Source organism: Lycium barbarum, chromosome 10 (genome assembly GCF_019175385.1).
Source record: "Lycium barbarum isolate Lr01 chromosome 10, ASM1917538v2, whole genome shotgun sequence".
NCBI lineage: Eukaryota > Viridiplantae > Streptophyta > Magnoliopsida > Solanales > Solanaceae > Lycium > Lycium barbarum.
In genome coordinates, this window is record NC_083346.1 from 2,509,261 (window position 1) to 2,528,905 (window position 19,645).

General features: G+C 40.1%; 1 long non-coding RNA gene across 1 annotated transcript; it reads left to right on the plus strand.

Moving 5' to 3' along the window:
- Window positions 1-2,101: 2,101 nt before the first annotated feature.
- Window positions 2,102-19,083, plus strand: LOC132616217 (uncharacterized). Its single transcript, XR_009573049.1, has 2 exons — window positions 2,102-5,014; window positions 18,724-19,083. It is a non-coding gene; the product is annotated as an uncharacterized LOC132616217 (long non-coding RNA).
- The last annotated feature ends 562 nt before the right edge of the window (window positions 19,084-19,645 follow it).

Below are 19,645 nucleotides of genomic sequence, written 5' to 3' on the forward strand. Positions count from 1 at the left end.
TCACTCCCTCAAACCCTAGAACGACCTCCTACTCTCCTCCAACATCAAGGTAAGTCCATTCTAATTATTCCAACTCAATTCTAACATATATTCTTGTAATCTAAACAAGAAATCATCATTCCTAATCTAGGGTTTTCAAGAAAACCCATCTCAAGATTCAAGAATCAAGATTTAGGAAATCTTCTTCAAAAATCCAAGTCTTTAATTCAAGTTTTGGAGCAACTAAGGTATGTAGAACTTCCATCCACATGTGGGAATCTCTACGTTCTTCCCTATGATTCGTTTCGTAAAATATATGAAGTTCAAATCTTAGGGCATTAAACCCAACATATTGGTAGCCCGTAATTATGTATGTATGTACAAGAACTTTGTATCTATGCTCGTTATTGTATTCCTAATCTTCCATTACGGATATTAGGAATCCTAGCTAAATCTATGAATCATGAATTCTTCCTCATGTGTTCTCATTATGTTTATATGAAACTTTATGATTTCATCCACCAAGTTACAAGCATGTTATCAAGTCAAGTATATATATATGATTATGAACTATTGTTATTACTCATGCATCAAAAACATATTTTGAAAGACTATGACAAGTTATCTTATGAGACTATATTTACAAGTTATGATTTATGAAAACCATGTACAAGCAAGTTGTGATTTATGAAAACCATGTACAAGCAAGTTATGATTCATGAAAACCATGTACAAGCAAGTTATGATCATGAATACTATGTACAAGCAAGTTATGATTCATGATATACCATGGGCAGCAAGTGCCACTATTTTTCATGTTCATGTTTTGGGAGTTGCATTAATTACCGAGGAGGGCTTCAGATAGCCTGAAACTACGTAGCCACCGTAGGATGAGGATCGCTCCACCCATGTCCCGGACGATCTCTTATAATGACTGGATCCTTTCATACTTTATTAAATCTCATGTTCCCTGGCAAGGACTGAGTGTTCTGCTGGCGGGACGCAAGCACCATACCATGGATCGGTTATAAGTTATTGCTCTCCCTACTTATGATATTTTTACCATGTTTTATATGTATATGTATGCACTCATGTTCATGTCCAGGTTTTCAGTTTCAGTTCTTATCATGTTATTCCATGTCCCATGTATTTCTTTCAGTTGCTTTACATACCAGTACATTCAATGTGCTGACGTCCCCTTTTATTGCCCGGGGGCCTGCATTTCACGATGCAGGTACTAATATACAGGACGACACATCTACTCAGTAAGACAACATTCGTATCAGCTTATTGGTGAGCCCCATCTCATTCGGGGTTTAGTCAACTTTTGCTTTATGATTGGTTATGCATCTAAGGTATGCTGGGGGCCTTGTCCCAGTAAATATGTTTTCCAGTCAGACTCATGATAGATGTTTCATAGACTAGACAAGTCAGTTATGTTATGTCAGACATTCGGAGTCGTATAACCATTTTTGGCTCATTCATGTTATTTCCGCACTCATGTTTAAACAAGTGTTTTTATTAAGTATTATGACTTAATACGTTTTATAAAGGTTCATCATGCATTCACGTTATATTTCCGCTCATGTATGCCTTATGATAGTTCAGCAAGCCATGTGGTTCGCTCGGTCACATGCAGTCAGGCACCGAGTGTCGTGTTACGTCCAGGCCATGGTTCGGGGCGTGACAACTTTACTACAAATTTTAGATGATTCGTCATCATTTCATTTTTTTCGGGTTTGGACTCGTAAAATTAATTATAAGACAACACTTTGCAAAATATTTTTTTTTACAAATTAATTATTTATTATCTTTACATAATATATATTATATACCAGTTATTAAATTAGAATCCAAAATAATAGCGGAGGAAGGATCAACAATTTTCAGCCAAATTTATGGCCCAAAATACCAATACAATATTATTTTCCTACCCAAATAAACAACCCACAATTTTAATACCCAACCCACATTTTCAACCCAACTAAAATACCAAACGGACCAGCCCATTTTATACCCTAATGGACCAACCCATACCCGTCTCTGACCCGACCCGGTCCAACCCTTCCCCCTTTCTAAAACCTAATCTCTTCAGCCCTATCCCATTTTTTTTCCGCCTCCTTCACCCCTCTCTCTTCTTCATTACCTTCTCCTCTCTCATCTTCTTCATCCGCCGCCTCACGTTCCTCTCCTGCCATCCCACACTCTCCTCCACTTACCCTGTCCCCCACGCCTCTGTCACCCACTCACCTCTGTCCCCCGCTCTCGTCTCTCTCCTACGCTCCCTTTTCTCTTCTCTTTAAACCCTAATGACAGTCTTATAAATAGGGAGAGCATTTTCATAAATGGGGGAGAGTGTTTTCGAGGATTCCATGGTTTCCTTGACAGTTTTAAAAATTCAAAAACCTTATTTCTGTTTGCTCTTTTATTATTTTGAAGTCGGGTCTATAAGAGAATTCAGGGATTCAACACCGATTAGGTATTGAACGTTGATTAGGGAGATTATTAGATACGGAGTATTGTTATCACTAAGTCTTAAGTTTCTTTTATCCTGTTCTTGGTTTTTATTAAAATCAGAAAAATACTTTTGTTGAAGATGCGAGATTTGTGACGAAGTTAAGTTCTTGACGCTTCGATTAACTTTCGTCGTTGCTCGGCGATAATTTTAATTACGACGGAAGTACTTTAATTATTGACTCGAGTCGCAAACCTGTCGACGCGAGAGTAGATTCGAGGCTTTGACATCCCCACTTCACTGTACCACAAAAGGTAATATCATCTGCTGTTTAGTTTCTTTAGCGGATAATGTTGTGTTGAAATCGTGTTTGGACTTGAAACCGGGTAGGTTTTGTTGATGTTTATTATTTCAAAATAATTTCTTAATTCTGTGTTTTTTTTTGTATTATTTGGAGTTCAACATGGCTTGGTTTATTTGACAATAGTCTTAGCTTCACTTTGTTTTGGTACTGTGAGTCGTCGTTTTTTTTTGTGTGTTCGCTGTTTTGTTAGAAATATCCGTCAGTCGCTGCCTAGGTAGAAATTATGTCCCTAGGGATCATTCGTTTTTTAGCATTACAATCTTAAAGAGAACGTCTTTGTTTGGAGTTGATATGTGAATGGGTGCTATCCAGTATACCTAAGTGCCGTTAATAGAATGTACATTCCCCTGTTTTGTATGACATTAAAGCTTCAAATATCATGTACAACTTCAGGCATGTTGTCGGCGGTCTGCTTTGTTCATAGTTGATTAGGAACATAAATGAAATGTCCAAATCCGTCTATCTGTCGAGAAATATAAGCTCAGTTTGTATAGGTAGATGTTTCAGTTTGTTTTCTCTTCCCTTCTATAGGAATTAAACTAAGGGTGATTTTTCTTCGATAAGTGATAAATACTTTGGCTAAAGTTTCTATTAAAAGGTTGCAAGCTTCATCTCTCTTTAAACTTTCATTTATGTCCTGTTTCCAACTTTATGTGAGTCAAGTTTTGTTTGGATTACTCAGTTAATATTTTTTTTCCTCATTGGTCTTCTATTCGAAAATGATGTCTGGTAATACTTTAAGATCAATCTCCCCTTTAAACTTGTCGAAATCTGATTTTTGAGTTTTGTTCTAATGGACATAGAGAATCTCTGTTTCGAATAGATTATTACTCGAAGGTGTTTTATGTTGCAAAAGTGTTAAGTCGTCTGTATTTCAAACGCAAAATATCATCCTCTGTTCAAGTCCCATCTTTTCAGTGAATATATTTTAGTCATGGGCTGTAATTGGTTTTATTCAATCTTGTTTGGTATTTGAAGAAGTTTGATTTGATGCTGCTAAATATTAGAACCTGCTTCAAGTGACTGTTGCTTTGCCTAGATTTCCTTTAAGTTTAACAATGTCGGGCTGTCGGTTTGCAGACTTAGCGGGTGTGTGTTAAAATCAGAAGTCATTGTTTTTCGTTTAATCTGAATTTGCGGTTGTCGTATAAAGGATTTTCTATTATGTGTCCAGCGAGAAAGAAAGAAAAGAATTATCAAGTCATTACGTTACTTGAAAAATGGAATGGGGTCAAAATTTAGTTCAGTCAGTGTTTGGAATTAATATTGGCTTTGTTTGAAGTAAACTCATGTGAACACAATGTTAGTAATAATATTCCTACTTAAGTGTGGAGCTTAATCGTTTTGTATGCCTTTGGTCTCTCTCTATATGACAATGATGTGCTGAGTAGGAATAGGATTCATCTCTGAGTTTAAATATTGACTTGTGTAAAAATAAATTAGATAGGCAGATGGTACACTGATATACACCAGTCATGGCAGCCCCGTGTGTTTATAAGGTAGCACATCGTCTAAGTAAGCCCGCGATTGTAAAGTCTTTGCCCTTCCAGTGTTTTGATTAAGAGCCCGTTTGGATTGGCTTATAAGTTGGCTTATAAGCTGTTTTCAGCTTTTTTGAGTGTTTGGCTGGCCAGCTTAAAGTCATTTTATGCTTAAAATAAGCTCAAAAAAATAATTGAACCCATTTGACTTAGTTTATCTAAAGCAGCTTATAAGCTGAAAACAGCTTATAAGCCAAAAAAAATAAGTTGGACTACCCCAACTTATTTTTTTCAGCTTATAAGCTGCAAACAGCTTTAAGCTGTAAGCCAATCCAAACGGGCTCTAAAGCTTGTTCCTTTCTATATTCTGTTGGGTTTGGTTTTGTCCCTTGATCATTTAAACCCCTCTGGCTGCCACTATTCACGCAACTTCCTTTATCTAAATTTCTGCTGTTACTTTTCTTTTTCCTTTTTTATACATTTGAAGTATAGGTCTTATAAATCTTCACCGTACTAATCCTTTTCTTTTGTTTTATGCATGATCATCTCACATACGAGTCCGAGGAACTTGTCATCCCCGCATTCGGCGTTGGGCTAAAGCCCAACAAAATCTTCTCCCTCTGTTCCAGTCTCTCTGTCCGCAGCTAAGGAGATAAAAAATGAGGTTCTGGGCCGAAGCCCAAATAGAAAATAATAGTCGCAGCAGTCCATGAAAGTGGGCTGAGCCCACTTCCGGTATATCTACTCCTCATCCTTTTTATTTTGTTTCGATGCATTTAGCATATATTGTATGACCAGTATATTTGTTTGTAGTTTAGACGAACTTTAGCAAATTAGTGAGATTTAGTTTAATAATGGGTAGTTAATTTAAGATACTAATAATTAATTCCATAAAATCTCATTTTTCTCCTTTTTATGTTAAAGTTTCTTTATGATCCTCCTAATATTTAACCTTCTTAGAGTGATTGATTTTTAACATAGCACAACTATATATTTTGAGTTAGAAGAACTAAGATTCACTTTTACTATCCTAAAATAGGATATGTCATAAAGTTTTATGCTAAGTTAACCTGTTTTAAGAATCTAAGAAAACGCTCATTGCCTATTTTATTTATACTACTAGAAAATGCAAAAAAAAAATCAATTAATATCTCGCTATTGAAATTATGTCAGATATTTTTTAAAACACTGTACAAATCCCATTTTCCTTCTACTTATATATTTTATATAAATCTTACTTTAGATAACATTTTTTAGCTAAAACTTAGTAGTATTTATAAGTTTTTTATTTTGGCTTCTAAAGTTTCCTTTTATGTAAGGTTATTACAGTTGGTATAAGTTTTATTCAAAACTGCATTTCTAAGAACCTTAGTAATATTTATGAGTATTGTTTAAACGATATCATTATATTCTTTCTTTTATTTATAATTTTCTATAAATCTTATTTTAATAGCACTACTATATTTCTATAAACCTTAATAAATATTTATAAACTATTTTATTTTCTAAACATTATATTTACACTTAGCCTAATTAAATTTGAGTCCGGTCGGTTAACCATTGTTAATGGGTCTTAAAGGATGCCTAATACTTTTTCTTTAGACTAATTGAACCCTTACCTAGAATCTTAAGTTCTGCAGACCTTAAACAGAGTTAACTTTAAATATAACTTTAATAAACTTTAGGTGTCATAATTCACCATAAATAATTAGGTGGCGACTCCTTAAAACAAATCGACAAAAACAAAAACAGGAATCTCCAATATGTCGTACTTCTACTTTAATCCCGGTTAAAATGGGGTATGACAATAGGTAGTGGCTTATGCATGGTTTAATCAACATGCTCAGTCCTCTCAGGTCTTACACACAAGCATGGTCAGGTTCAAACAAAATAAAAGGAAATATCTCCACATCCCTTTCTTCCCTTTTTTTTACTGAGTATGTACTTAAAAAAAACTAACTCCTTCCAACCTGCAGACAACATAGAGACAATTATAGGCTAACCTAAAATGATTCAAGCATGGTTTTAGAACCCTTTCTATACATTACCAATGGCAGACTCTGAATCAGGGTCAAAAGATCTTATGTTAGTCACATGATGGCTCAAAACCCCTTTTTAACATCATTAATCCAACTAACAACATACTTTGAGTTAATTCCCCAATATGACAGCTAAGGGAAACCATTTGGACTTGAAACATCTTTAATAAATAGGAGTTGGTTGTTCGAATCATTCAGTCAAAAAAATACCGGAGAAGAAGGGAATATAAACAACAGATCCAGTTCATTATGGTCTCTCACTAAGGTGGACTCCTGATAAACATGCAACCAGGATAGAAATGTATCGCATTTATACAAGTTTAAACAAAGATCAACATATATTTGACTTGAATCTGGAACAACTAGATTCATGACACATTAGTCAAACTAATCAAAAGCGAGAGTTAAACTACACTGAACTAAGATAAAAACGATAATCTTCATCAGCCAACTAAACAGTCCTTATTCTATATAACTATAAAATACTCTGATTCAAGCAGTAATTCAAACAAACACTAAATATACTAATCGCATACCAACAATGTACCAAACATAAATTAGGACGGAATTTAAAGGATAGAAGTTAGGGATTACACTGACCTTTTTTGGGTGCAGCGAAATGAGGTGCGGAGTCTCGATTTAACCTCGAAATAACACGAATCCCAAATTTGTTCACACTCGAATCCAAACGAGTATCAAGGGCAAAACAGAACCAGAGAAAAGCGATGTAGATCTTTTGCTTCGAAATCAACAACACTGTTAAAGGAGCTGATACTTTCTAAGAGGGGATTTCGGCCATTGAAGAACTTATTATCTTCAAAGGATTTCCTTGATTTTACGGTTTCGATTCTTGGAGGGTTCCTGAATCAAAAGTAAAACTAATTCTTGAGGTTTTCACCGATCTCTTCGTGCTTTTATTCAAATCTGATTTTTCCGATTTTTTATTTTTTTGGGGATTTTTGACCACTGGAAATTTTTTTTCTTTTTCAGAGGATTTTTGGTCCGTTTCTCTTCGTTTTTTCTTTTGTGTTCGTGTTCTTCCTGTTTTTATAGGTTTTTTTGCTTGCTTTTTTCTTTGTTTTTGTTCTGAAGAAATGAGGGAAGGAGGAGCGGAGGGAGACAAGGTTAAGTGGGGAACAGGGCATGGTGGGGGAAGCGGAGAAGAAGGAGGAAAAGGGGGAAGTGGGAGCGGCGGAGGAGAGGCGGGAAAGGAGAGGGAAAGGGATGGAGGCGGCGAGAAATGAAAGGGAATGAAGGGGAAATCCTAAAAGGGGTTCCCCTTATTTGGCTGAAAAAAATGTATCGGACCCGGTCCATTTGTGGACCGTGTCAAATTTTAGACTGGGTATTAAAGGGTGGACCAGTGAATTAAAACATGGACTGGTCTAAAAATTGAGATAAAAAATATGGTCTAGTCCAAAAAATATTAGGAATTAATCGGACTTTGATTTGGGGTCCGGTAAGTCAAAATACGGACCGTGTGCAAGAAATAGTTTGGCTTCTAAATTTGAATAAGAGACCCATTTTGATTAACGATGTACCAAAGGTGCTAGAATATCACATGTAATTATAAAAGATCCGGATAATAAAATCATATGTAATTATGTAATTATAAAAGATCCGGCTAATAAAATCATATGATGTTGCAATGACCGTGCAATAATATTTAATAACAAACAAACGTTGTCATTTAAATGTGCGAAATAAATGCGACGTGTATGCGGAAGTTGGTAGAACGTTGAGAAATGCAAGTTTCAATAATACTAAATAATAGCAGCAAATAAATAGCGGTAGTAATACTGCTAATAATGATAATGCTGATGATAATGGTGATAAAAACTAATAATAGATATAATAATAATAGTAGATAACAAATATTGATAATTAATAACAAAAATAACAATGATAATAATTAATAATAATAAAGATGATAATAATTAGTAATAATAATAAAAAATAAAAATAAAAAAAATAACAATTATTGGTAATAACAAAAATGATAATAAATTAATAATAATAAAAATAATAGTGGTAATAATAAAATAATAATGATAATAATAAGAAATAATAATGATGATAATAATAATAATAAACAACAATTATTGATAAAACAATGATAATAATTAATAATAAAATAACGATGATAATGATGATTAATAATTGATAACAAAATAATGCTGATAATAATGATTAGTAATTAATAATAATAATAATAATAATGATAATGAAAATAACAAGAATGATAATAATTAATGATAATTAGTAATAAATGATAATTTAAGAATAATAATAATAATAATAATAACTGCAGTAGAATAAATAAAACGTGTGTAAATAAAAGACTAATAATTATAGTAAAACTTAAATGCATATTTTTTAATTTCTCGAAATAACAGATGTATAAATAGGTATTTCGGAGGAGAGGCGGGACAAAATTGGGTGTTAACAGTATGACCACCTACCTGAGCACTAGATCACTTTTTTCGAAATGCTCGTCGACGCCTTCGTAAAAGCACATGTCGGTGTCATAAAGGTTCAGGCTCTTAAGGCTGATATCTTCTGGATAACTCAAAGGGACGACGAGCTACTACAGGAGTTCGTCACTCGGTTCCAGAGGGAGTGGATGGAACTCCCCCCGGTGCTAGAGGAATGGGCCGCACAAGCTTTCACAAAGGGGCTCAACATGCTAAGTTCAGTTGCCTCGGCCAAGTTGAAAGAAAATTTGCTAGCATACGAGGCCGTGACATGGGTCGATGTCCACAATCGGTATGAGTCGAAGATTCGGGTGGAGGACGATCAGTTCGAGCTCTCTCCAGTAAAGTTAAAAGTGAATAGAGGTTTTGAGAAGTCGAGGAAGGGTTATGAAATAAAGTCTGAATCATCAAAAGAAAGGTTTCGGCCATACTCCCACTCGGAGAGACCAAACTTCAGGTCGGAAGGGTCAAGGTAGCGCCCGTCAAACAGCCGGGGACTCTCGTTCAGGAGCGACGTCGGAAGTTCCGTCAACAATAGGGGTCCACCAAAGATTTCGGAGTACAACTTCAACGTCAATACCTCAGGCCTTGTATTGGCCATCGGTCGCGTACTGGATGTGCGATGGCCGAAACCACTGAGGTCAAACCCGGGACAGCGGGATCCGAGCGTAGTGTGTGAATATCACGGAACCTATGGTCACAAAACTGAGGATTTCCGCCAATTGAGAGAAGAGGTAGCCTGGTTATTAAAAAACGGCCACCTCCGAGATCTGCTCAGCGAGCGAGCCAAAAATCACTACCAAGAAAGGGAAGCTCATCGAAGGGTCGAACCGGTTGAACAACAACATACAATCAACATGATAGTCGGGGGTATTGACGTCCCTCGGGGACCGGTAATGAAACGGACCAAGGTCTCAATTGTTCGTGAAAAGCGCATCCGAGACCATTCGATCAGGGGCTCTATTTTCTTCGATGACGAAGACGCGGAAGGCATCGTTCAACCGCACAACGATGCACTCGTAATTTCTGTACTTGTCTTTAAAACTAAGGTTAAACTTATTTTGGTTGACCCAGGTAGCTCGGCCAACATCATCCGATGGAGAGTGGTCGAACAGCTAGGGTTGCTCGATAGAATTGTACCGGTAGCTCGGTTACTCTGCGGGTTCAATATGGCTAGTGAAACCACAAAGGGAGAGATCTCGTTGCTCGTGAAAGTGGATGGCACCATTCAGCAGACAATGTTCTATGTGATCGAAGGGGACATGAAATATAATACATTACTGGGCAGACCTTGGATACATAGCATGAAGGCGGTTCCCTCAACACTGCATCAGTTGCTGAAATTCCCCACTCCGGAGGGGGTGAAAACCATCCGAGGCGAGCAACCAGCAGCAAAGGAAATGTTCGCATTAGAAGAGGCAGCTCTCCAGCCCAAGGAGCCGGTCCAGGAAGAGAAGGGTACAACCGGAGGGAAGGTCCCCAAATAGCAACTAAAATATACTGGACCGGGTCCAGCGCATGAAGAGGGTGACTTCGGGATGCCCAGATCCTTTGTCATGCCGGATGACTCGGACGCGACCAAGTCAACCGTGGAGGAGCTGGAGCAGATCATCTTGTTCGAGTTCTTACCGGACAGAAAGGTATACCTGGGCACGGGGCTCACCCCGGAGCTCAGGCGTAAATTAATTGAGTTTCTTTGAGCTAACACTGATTGCTTTGCATGGTCGCATATAGATATGACAGGTATATCACCGGAAATAGCGTCACACAAACTCATCTTGGACGGGAAATTTCCCCCAGTAAAGCAAAAGAGAAGGCCCATGGCAGAGCCAAAACACGCCTTCGTGAAAGACGAGGTAACAAAGCTTTTGAATATAGGTTCCATCCGGGAGGTGAAATACCCGGATTGGCTTTCTAACGTGGTGGTGGTGCCCAAAAAAGGTAATAAATTTCGAATGTGTATCGCTTATAAGGATTTAAACAAGGCATGCCCGAAAGACTCATTTCCATTGCCTCACATCGACAGAATGATCGATGCGACGGCCGGACACGAAATGTTAAGTTTTCTCGATGCTTACTCCGGGTACAACCAAATCCGGATGCACCCGGAGGATCAAGAAAAAATGTCCTTCATCACCCGCTATGGGACTTACTGTTATAACGTCATGCCTTTCGGGTTAAAAAATGCTGATGCAACTTATCAACACCTAGTTAATGGTATGTTTGAAGAACAAATAGGAAAAACAATGGAAGTTTATGTTGACGACATGGTTGTTAAGTCCCTGGAAACAGAGGACCATTTGAAACATTTGCAGAAAACCTTCGATGTGCTCCACAGATACAACATGAAGCTCAACCCGGAAAAATGTGCTTTCGGGGTAAGATCCGGTAAATTTCTAGGCTTCATGCTGTCAAACCGGGGGATTGAGATCAACCCGGACAAGATCAAGGCCATCGAGGATATCGAGGTCATGAACAACATAAAGGGGGTACAGAAGCTCACCGGGAGGATAGAGGCACTAAGCCGTTTCATATCGAGATCCTCGGACAAGAGTCACCGGTTCTTCTCCTTGCTCAGAAAGAAGAACGACTTCGTTTGGACTCCAGAATGCCAAGAAGCCCTAAGGGAGTTGAAGAAGTATTTGTCTAGCCCCCCGTTGCTGCACACACCGAATACCGATAATCCACTTTTCCTCTACTTAGCAGTCTCCGAAATGGCGGTAAGCGGCGTTTTGGTCCGAGAAGAATCAGGTACGTAATTCCCTATCTACTATGTAAGTAGAACTTTGGGGGATGTAGAGACCCGTTATCCCCATTTGGAAAAGCTGGCATTAGCACTGGTAAGCGCTTCCAGAAAGCTCAAACCCTATTTTCAATGCCACCCCATATGTGTAGCAACCACTTACCCTTTAAAAAACATCATGCATAAACCTGAGTTATCCGGTAGATTAACAAAATGGGCTGTAGAAATTAGCGGTTACGACATCGAGTACAAGCCTCGGACGGCCATCAAATCCTAAATATTAGCCGATTTTGTGGCAGACTTTACCCCGGCCATGGTCCCCGAGGTCGAGAAAGAACTTTTGTTGACCTCGGGAGAGACCACGGGCATTTGGTCTCCACATACGGACGGGGCCTCGAATCTTAGAGGTTCCGGACTAGGGATTGTCCTCAGGACATCGGCCGGGGATGTTATCCGACAGTCCATTAGAACTGCTAGATTGACTAACAATGAAGCTGAGTATGAGGCTATGATTGCAGGTTTGGAGTTGGCTCGAAGCATGGGAGCCGAAACGATCGAGGCAAAGTGCGACTCGCTTTTGGTCGTGAACCAGGTGAACGGCGTATTCGAGGTAAAGGACTAACGAATGCAGCGGTACCTCGAAAAAACCCAAGTGGTACTTCATCAATTTAAAGGATGGACTATGCAGCACATACCGAGGGAGCAGAACAGCGAGGCTGATGCATTAGCAAACTTGGGATCCTCGATCGAGATGAGGAAATCAACCTCGGGGCAACAGTGCACTTATCAAACACGACCATAGAAATCGTGCATGCCAAAATATACACAATGGTCTTGACCTTTGATTGGCGCAACAAATACATCGACTACTTGCGTGATGGTAAGCTCCCAAATGACCCGAAGGAGTCATGGTCACTACGGACCAAGGCTGCCCTCTTTTGCTTGGTGGACGGTCAACTATATCGACGCTCTTTCCTCGGCCCACAGGCTAAGTGTTTGGGCCCGGGTGAAATAGAATACGTGATAAGAGAGGTTCATGAGGGAACCTGCGGTAATCACTCCGGTGCGGAAGCCCTGGTTCGAAAAATTATCATTGTCGGTTATTACTGGAACCCGACGGGTGCCAGAAGCATGCTCCGATGATTCACCAGCTCGGGGAGTTGCTGCACTCGGTGACCTCACCTTGGCCTTTCAGGAAGTGGGGAATGGACATTGTGGTCCGTTGCCTCAGGCACCAGGTAAGGCCCGTTTCATTTTATTTATGACCGACTATTTCTCTAAGTGGGTTGAAGCGCAGGCCTTCGAAAAGATAAGAGAGAAGGAAGTCATCGACTTCATATGGGATCACATCATCTGCCGTTTCGGCATCCCCTCCGAGATAACCTGTGATAATGGCCCCAGTTTGTGGGTGGCAAGGTCAACAGTTTTCTCGAAGGGTTGAAGATCAAGAAAATCGTGTCGACCCCGTATCACCCATGTGCAAACGGACAGGCAGAATCAACGAACAAAACAATAATCCAAAATCTGAGGAACAAACTTGAAGCATCGAAGAATCATTGGAGGGAGATACTCCCGGAGGTGTTGTGGGCTTACAGAACCACATCCAAGGCGAGCACGGGGGAAACCCCGTTCTCACTGGTTTACGGAGCTGAAGCCCTCATCCCCATGGAGGTTGGTAAACCGACCCTCCGTTTTCGGTATACCACCGAACAGTCAAACGGGGGGGCCATAGCCGTGAAGCTCGACCTCACGGATGAACTGCGTGAAAGAGCGTCGGTCCGCATAGCGGCCCAAAAACAAAGGATGGAAAGATATTACAACCGAAGAGCCAACTTTCGGCATTTCGAAGTTGGGGATTTAGTACTCCGAAAAGTTACCTTGCACACCAAGAACCCTAACGAGGGAAAGCTGGGTCCGAATTGGGAAGGCCCGTAGAAGATAACCGGTATAACGGGCAAAGGGCCGTATCAGTTGGAGTCCATGGACGAGCAGCGTCTGCGAAATAACTGGAACGTGGCCCACCTAAAGAGATACTACTGCTAAGGTATGGTCTCCCCGTATCCTATTGTTAACCTTTTCTCTTTTTGCAGGAAATCAAGAGCGGGACAAAATTAGAGCCCAAATCTGAAAACTCATGTTGCACTTTTTTCCTTAGTACGGTTTTGTCCCAAAATGGGTTTTCCGACAAGGTTTTTAAGGAGGCAATGAGTACAATGTGTTACTTGACAAATAAGAAGGGCAGTACCCGGATACTTGGTGTCACATCCTCCGATCAGGGACATGATAGCACTCACCCGACCTTGGAGAGCGGATTAAAATAAACGGAGAAGCTCATCATTTGCTACGGCAAAACTAAGGCCCGGCCACCGGCCATAGCCTCCGATGTAAGGACCAAATGATCATAATGAATCGTGTCCCATTCAACATTTACTACGGCAAAACTAAGGCTCGGCCACCGGTCATAGCCTCCGATGCAAGGACCAAACGATCATAATGAATCATGTCGCATTTTACATTTGCTACGACTAAGGAAGAGAGAGTTAAAATTCTCACATGTACAAACATTTTGTAAACACAAGTTATCAAAAGTTGGGATAACAACTCTCTGTTAAATATACTTTGCCCAGCCGATAACCATCGTATCTCGACGCTGCCTCATTCGCATACCCTACGCCGGGTACCTTGGTCGAAGTCCGACAAAAGGCAACGAGATCACTATGATCCGAGCCAAAATTTGATATACCACTGGCCCCAAAATATCTGATAACACCTGTGGACACAATGAATTAACGGCTATGAGTCGACCGGTCCTAGAACGAACCAACAACTATAGCAAAAGCAGTAAACAAACATTCAAATGAAGAAGCAAGAAAGATGCACTTTTCATTTATACAACGGATGTCTCTTACATCAAAAGAAAAACAAAGCCCTACAAAGGCAAAAAGCAAAAACAAAAAGCAAGGCACAAGCCCCATACTATCCGGCATGACTAGAGGTGGATGAGTGCTCGGTTCGCTCAGAGTCGTCTGATTCAGACCCGAGGGCACGATTGGCTTCTTCCTCATCCTCTTATCCTCGAGTATCAGGGCCGAAAGATCCGAGAGACCATGCTCGGCTTGCTCGAGGGTGATCCGCCGAGACTTCCACTTCTCATACTCGGCAACAATAGCAGTATGAGCCTCGGCCGCCTCAACATTTCTCCATGTTTCTTCCAAGTCGGCCTAGGCCTTGGCCAGTTTTGCTTCTAGATTAGCCCGGTCCCCCTCAAATACACTTATCCTACCAGTGGCCGCATCCAGTTCGGCCTTAAGGGCATCGTTGGCAAAAGCCGCCTCTTAGAGCTCGGTTCTAAGGCCTTGGCATATCCGAGATCGCTCCTCGGCTTTCTCTTCGAACACCCTCCTGCGCTCGTTGGACAAAGCAGCCTCGGACTCGAGCTGACGATTCCTCTCGGCCAAGGTTTTTGCAGCGGCATTCACTGAGTCTAGCTCCCCCCGGAGTCGAGAAATCGTGGTCTCCAGCTCATCTAGCCTCGAAGAAAACTGGGATTTATCCCGGCTAAGGTCAATATTTTCGGCTTCAAGGCTCCGGTTATAGTCGGTCATGGCGGCCAATTCACTCTTCAAATGACAGTTTTCGTCCTTAGCCGCATCGAGCTCAGGACGGAGGTTGTCCAGCACGGCCGCCCGGTCCAACTCTTCCTCCTTCTCCTGAAGGAGATGTTGGTACTTCTCCGTTTCTCGGCCTTGGGCATCCAGTTGGCCTCAAAGATCATCTATCTCATGTTGGGCACGGATGAAAGCTTCATTTACCAGCACCACACTCTATAGGTAAAACAAGTCAGAAGGCTTAGGCGAAGTAAGGATAAAATCCGCAGATAAACTGTACAAGGATGACAGAAGAGCTTACCTGGTTGCTTCCATGCATACCCTCGTTAATGAGGCACTGCCAAGTGAGCCCGGTCATTTTGCGCTTGTCCGAGTCAGAGATAAGGGGCCGCAAATAGCTCGCTACGCCCACCGGGCGCGACAGAAAGCTGCAGTCCTCGGGTACGGTGACTACGGCCGATCTGATTCTCGGGGCAGGGAAGATATTCACCAAGTTGTCTCTGGCCCCTGAATCGGAAATCCGGTTGGCCGGCCTTGTGGCCCGAGAAATTGGAAGATGACCAAAGCCCGTTGCTTCTCCGGTAGGGGGGGCGCTTGAGAACATATCATCAAAATCATCCACCCGCAGAGCCGGGACAGATGAACTTGGAGCAGCCTCAATATTTTCGGCAAAGGCCGAGGGCTCCACAATATTTCCGGTACCAGGGCGGTCCTTTCACCTGAAATGTCGACAAAGTCAATTGACCGAAGAGGAGTTGGTGAAAGTATTTCTTCCGCACCTGAACGTGAAGCAGGAACCAAGAGACCTTCGCTGATGGAAGGAAGGGGCGGAGCGGAGATCGCCTCCTCCGGTATTAAAGCCACGGTGGGAACGGAGCCGACTCTCCGAACAATGATGTCGGGCTCTGTCTCTGCCCTTGAAGGACGGGCAACACTCCTTGCTTTTTTCCTTCACGGGGTCTGCCCCTTTTCAGAGGGTCGCTTTCTTTTTGCAGCATCGGAGAGGACACTGGAGGGGCGGTCCCCGACTCCGGTCTGGGGGCTACCGAGCCCTTAGGCAAGCCTGAAAGGCAAGGTGTTAGCAAAGATCAAAGGGAGAAACGGACAAAAGAGAATGCAACAGAATAAAATTAGAAGGATACCGTGATTTTGGGCAATCCATCGGCCACGAGATAGGTGAGCCCATGTTCGATCGTCGTAGGGATGCTGGGCGAGGAGCACGGTGACCCAATCGTTCAGATTTCGGATGACTGGAGGAACGTACCCATTGGCTGGCAAAAGTAAGAAAGAAACAGTGAGAAAGCAGAATCAAAATTTGACAAGGCAATACTGATGCAATTGTTCGAGACTTCGGGTTTACGCTTGTTATTCCACTTCTCCGGGAAAGGCATGTGCTCAGCTGGAATTATGTCCTCTGTCTTCACCCGGACGTATCACTCCAACCATCCCCGGTCTCTATTTTCATCCATTTTCGAGAAGAATTGATTCCGGCTCCGCTTGGCCAGTTTCATTACGCCACCCCGGAACAGCCTCGGGGAGTAAAGGCGTATCAGATGGGCCAATGTGAACTCCTTCTCGGCGTAGTTGGCCAACATCCCGAGACATGCTACAACCCTCCAAACGTTTGGGCCGATCTGAGTCAGTGTAACGCCGTAAACTCGGCACATGTTGAGAATGATCAGGTCCACCGGGGGGTCAAGTTTGAGAGTGAAGGGGTATGTATAAACATAAAGAAACCCTTCACAATGGTCGGTAACGGATTCATCTGGTCCGGGGACGAAAACCCGAACCGGATGGATGTCCTACCCGCAATCGGCCCGGACTATGTCGAGCCTCTCCTCGGTGATAGACGAGGGATACCGCCTCACGTCATATCCCCTGTCTGAAACGGAGGAGGGCTTCTCGATCTCAAGGTCTTTGTTAAAATTGAATTTAGCCGGTATGATGTCCGATGCCGGTGGAGCATCATGGGAAGTGGATTCAGACATCATGATAGCAGGAAAGAAGGAAGGCCCAAGAGAGGGATTTAAGGAAGGTGGAGAAACTGGTGGTGACTAAAAGAAGGGGGAAACAGATTTGGTCCTTTTTCACGTTGAGTGAACCAGCTGCAGATCAAATGAGAAGTCGATTGTGTGTGGTGGAGATGAAAAAATGCTGAAAAGGGCAAGTAATATGACTAAGTCAAGTGGCGATCTAATAGCAGCCACTTGGGAATTAAAACAATTGAATAGATAATGTAAAAAATAAGTTAGTTTGAATTAGTGTGCTTAGTTTTTGAATTTGAATTGGAAGATAAAGATTCTCTTAGAATTTGAATTCAAAAATAAATACGTATATTTTTAAGATACATGCTATATCTAAAATCCCCTATTTTCGGTGATCAAACGAAAAATTGAACTAAGATAATTTGAAATCATAGCATTCCTATTTTGCATTTAAACATTAGCAACGTGATGAGTTGCTTCTTTGAATGCAAAATAGGAATGTTATGATGACTGAAAATATTATTAGATTTCAAAATTATTGTATTCAAATATTAATATTTTGCAATGCGGTTAAGCCAAAATATTATTAGATTTTATAACAAATTGAGCGACTAAGGTTTACAATTTATTGTCGGCATAGATATCTTTAGAAAATTTATAATGTTAGTGTTAAGCATTAAATTAAAGCTTAAAGGACTGTTTCCAACATTAGCTAATCCATAATATTGTTACGTTATAGTAGTAGGTGGGATAGTTTAATGTTACTATATATTGAAATTAGCGTGGGCTAATCATTTTGCAAGCCGGACTTTGTAAAATAATTGAGAAGTATTTATTTTTTAACTTAAGTGACAAGCTAATAAAAGTTATATGACAATACAACTATACCCAATAATATGGATAAATGCATTATCAACATGAAGTAACAAACAAGAGGAATAAATGAAGGTAATCCAAACTTTCAGTGTAAAACTACCGAAGGATAGACTTAAGTATTTGAATTTAATATTATATTTTTTAAAATTATGATGAGAAAAGTAATATTATGGATAACACAAATCAGTAAAAGAAGAGAAATACCTCAATTAGTAATGTAATGTCAGGTTTGCTTTTTAAGCCACCCACTGTGGGTGCGTTAGCATTGCGATTGAGATTATGGTTTCGAAACTTGACATACCGGGTGCAACTAAGCCAACAAACATGGCCCATGGGTGAGCTAAATTTTGTTAAAAAAAGTTTGCCTTCTTAAACGATAAACTATATTCCTTCGTCTCAATTTATGTAGAAGTATTTGATTAGGCACAGAGTTTAAGAATAAAAAATAAATTTTTGAAATTTATGGTTCAAGATAAATCCTAGATATTCATGTGACTAAAAATCATCTTATTAAGTGTAAAATGGAAAGTTAAAGTTAAATTATGACTTTATTACACTATATATAAAAATGTGTTATTCTTTTCGAGAATGCTTAAAAAGAAAAGAGTGTTATATAAATTGAGACAGAGAGAGGGAGTACTTTCAAAAGAAAGATGTTATACTGTGTTGATTATTTCATTAGTCCCACCATAGGGAATTTCAAATATACTTTTTTGTAGGTTTTGTTGTGCGCACTAGCTACAATAAGATAAAAAAACAGCACTGACGAGCAAAAAAATGAGTGTGCTGAGGGGCAATGACTTTCTCGCAGCTGACGCGCTCTTGCTTCTTGCTGTAAACTGGTCCTTTTTCATTCTTGATGTTTACTTGCTATAGTCCAACTTAGAAATTGCAAAGGAGCTATTGGGTGATCTTCAATCTGATTAGTATTCAATACTTCTACTTTAGTTTGATTAGATTTCATTGGTTGAATAATGGTAATCCCAGTTTGTATAATTATGTATTTATAAAGTTTGTTGTTGGGTATTGTGACGTTTTGGTGATGAAATAGTTAATTTATTGATTAATTGTATCTCTAACATGCTTGAATCAGTTGTAGATGAGCATCACTTTGGACAAACAATTAGATTTTTGTGTATATGAAGAGCAGAGGCGGTTCCAGGATTTAAAGCTTATGGGTTCTCAGCTAGCAGTGTCTGTTGTTACTGGGTTCTCAGCTCAAATTTCTTATATATTTGAAGGGTTTCACATTATAAATACAAGGTTCAGATAGAAGTTGTGGGTTTCCACGAACCCCACAATCAATGTTGTGGATTCTCCCCTGATGAAGAGATAATGGCAAAATATTAGCTCAAAGTATATCTGTTAGATTATGTAATTATTTAGTCAAAAATATTTTGTAATCTTCTATTTTAGGATAGTATATATTAAAATTAATTAGTCAAATTAGTTTCTAATTTGTAGTCTACACAATAGAAGATTACAAAATATTTTTGACTAAATATTTACATAATCTAGCAATATCAATAATCATCTTTGAATGAATACATAATAATAATAATAAGGGATCATCCCAAAATGTTCAAGGAAATGACGTTATTAAGACTTCTTGCAATGAATATTGCAAGAAAAATATTTGAA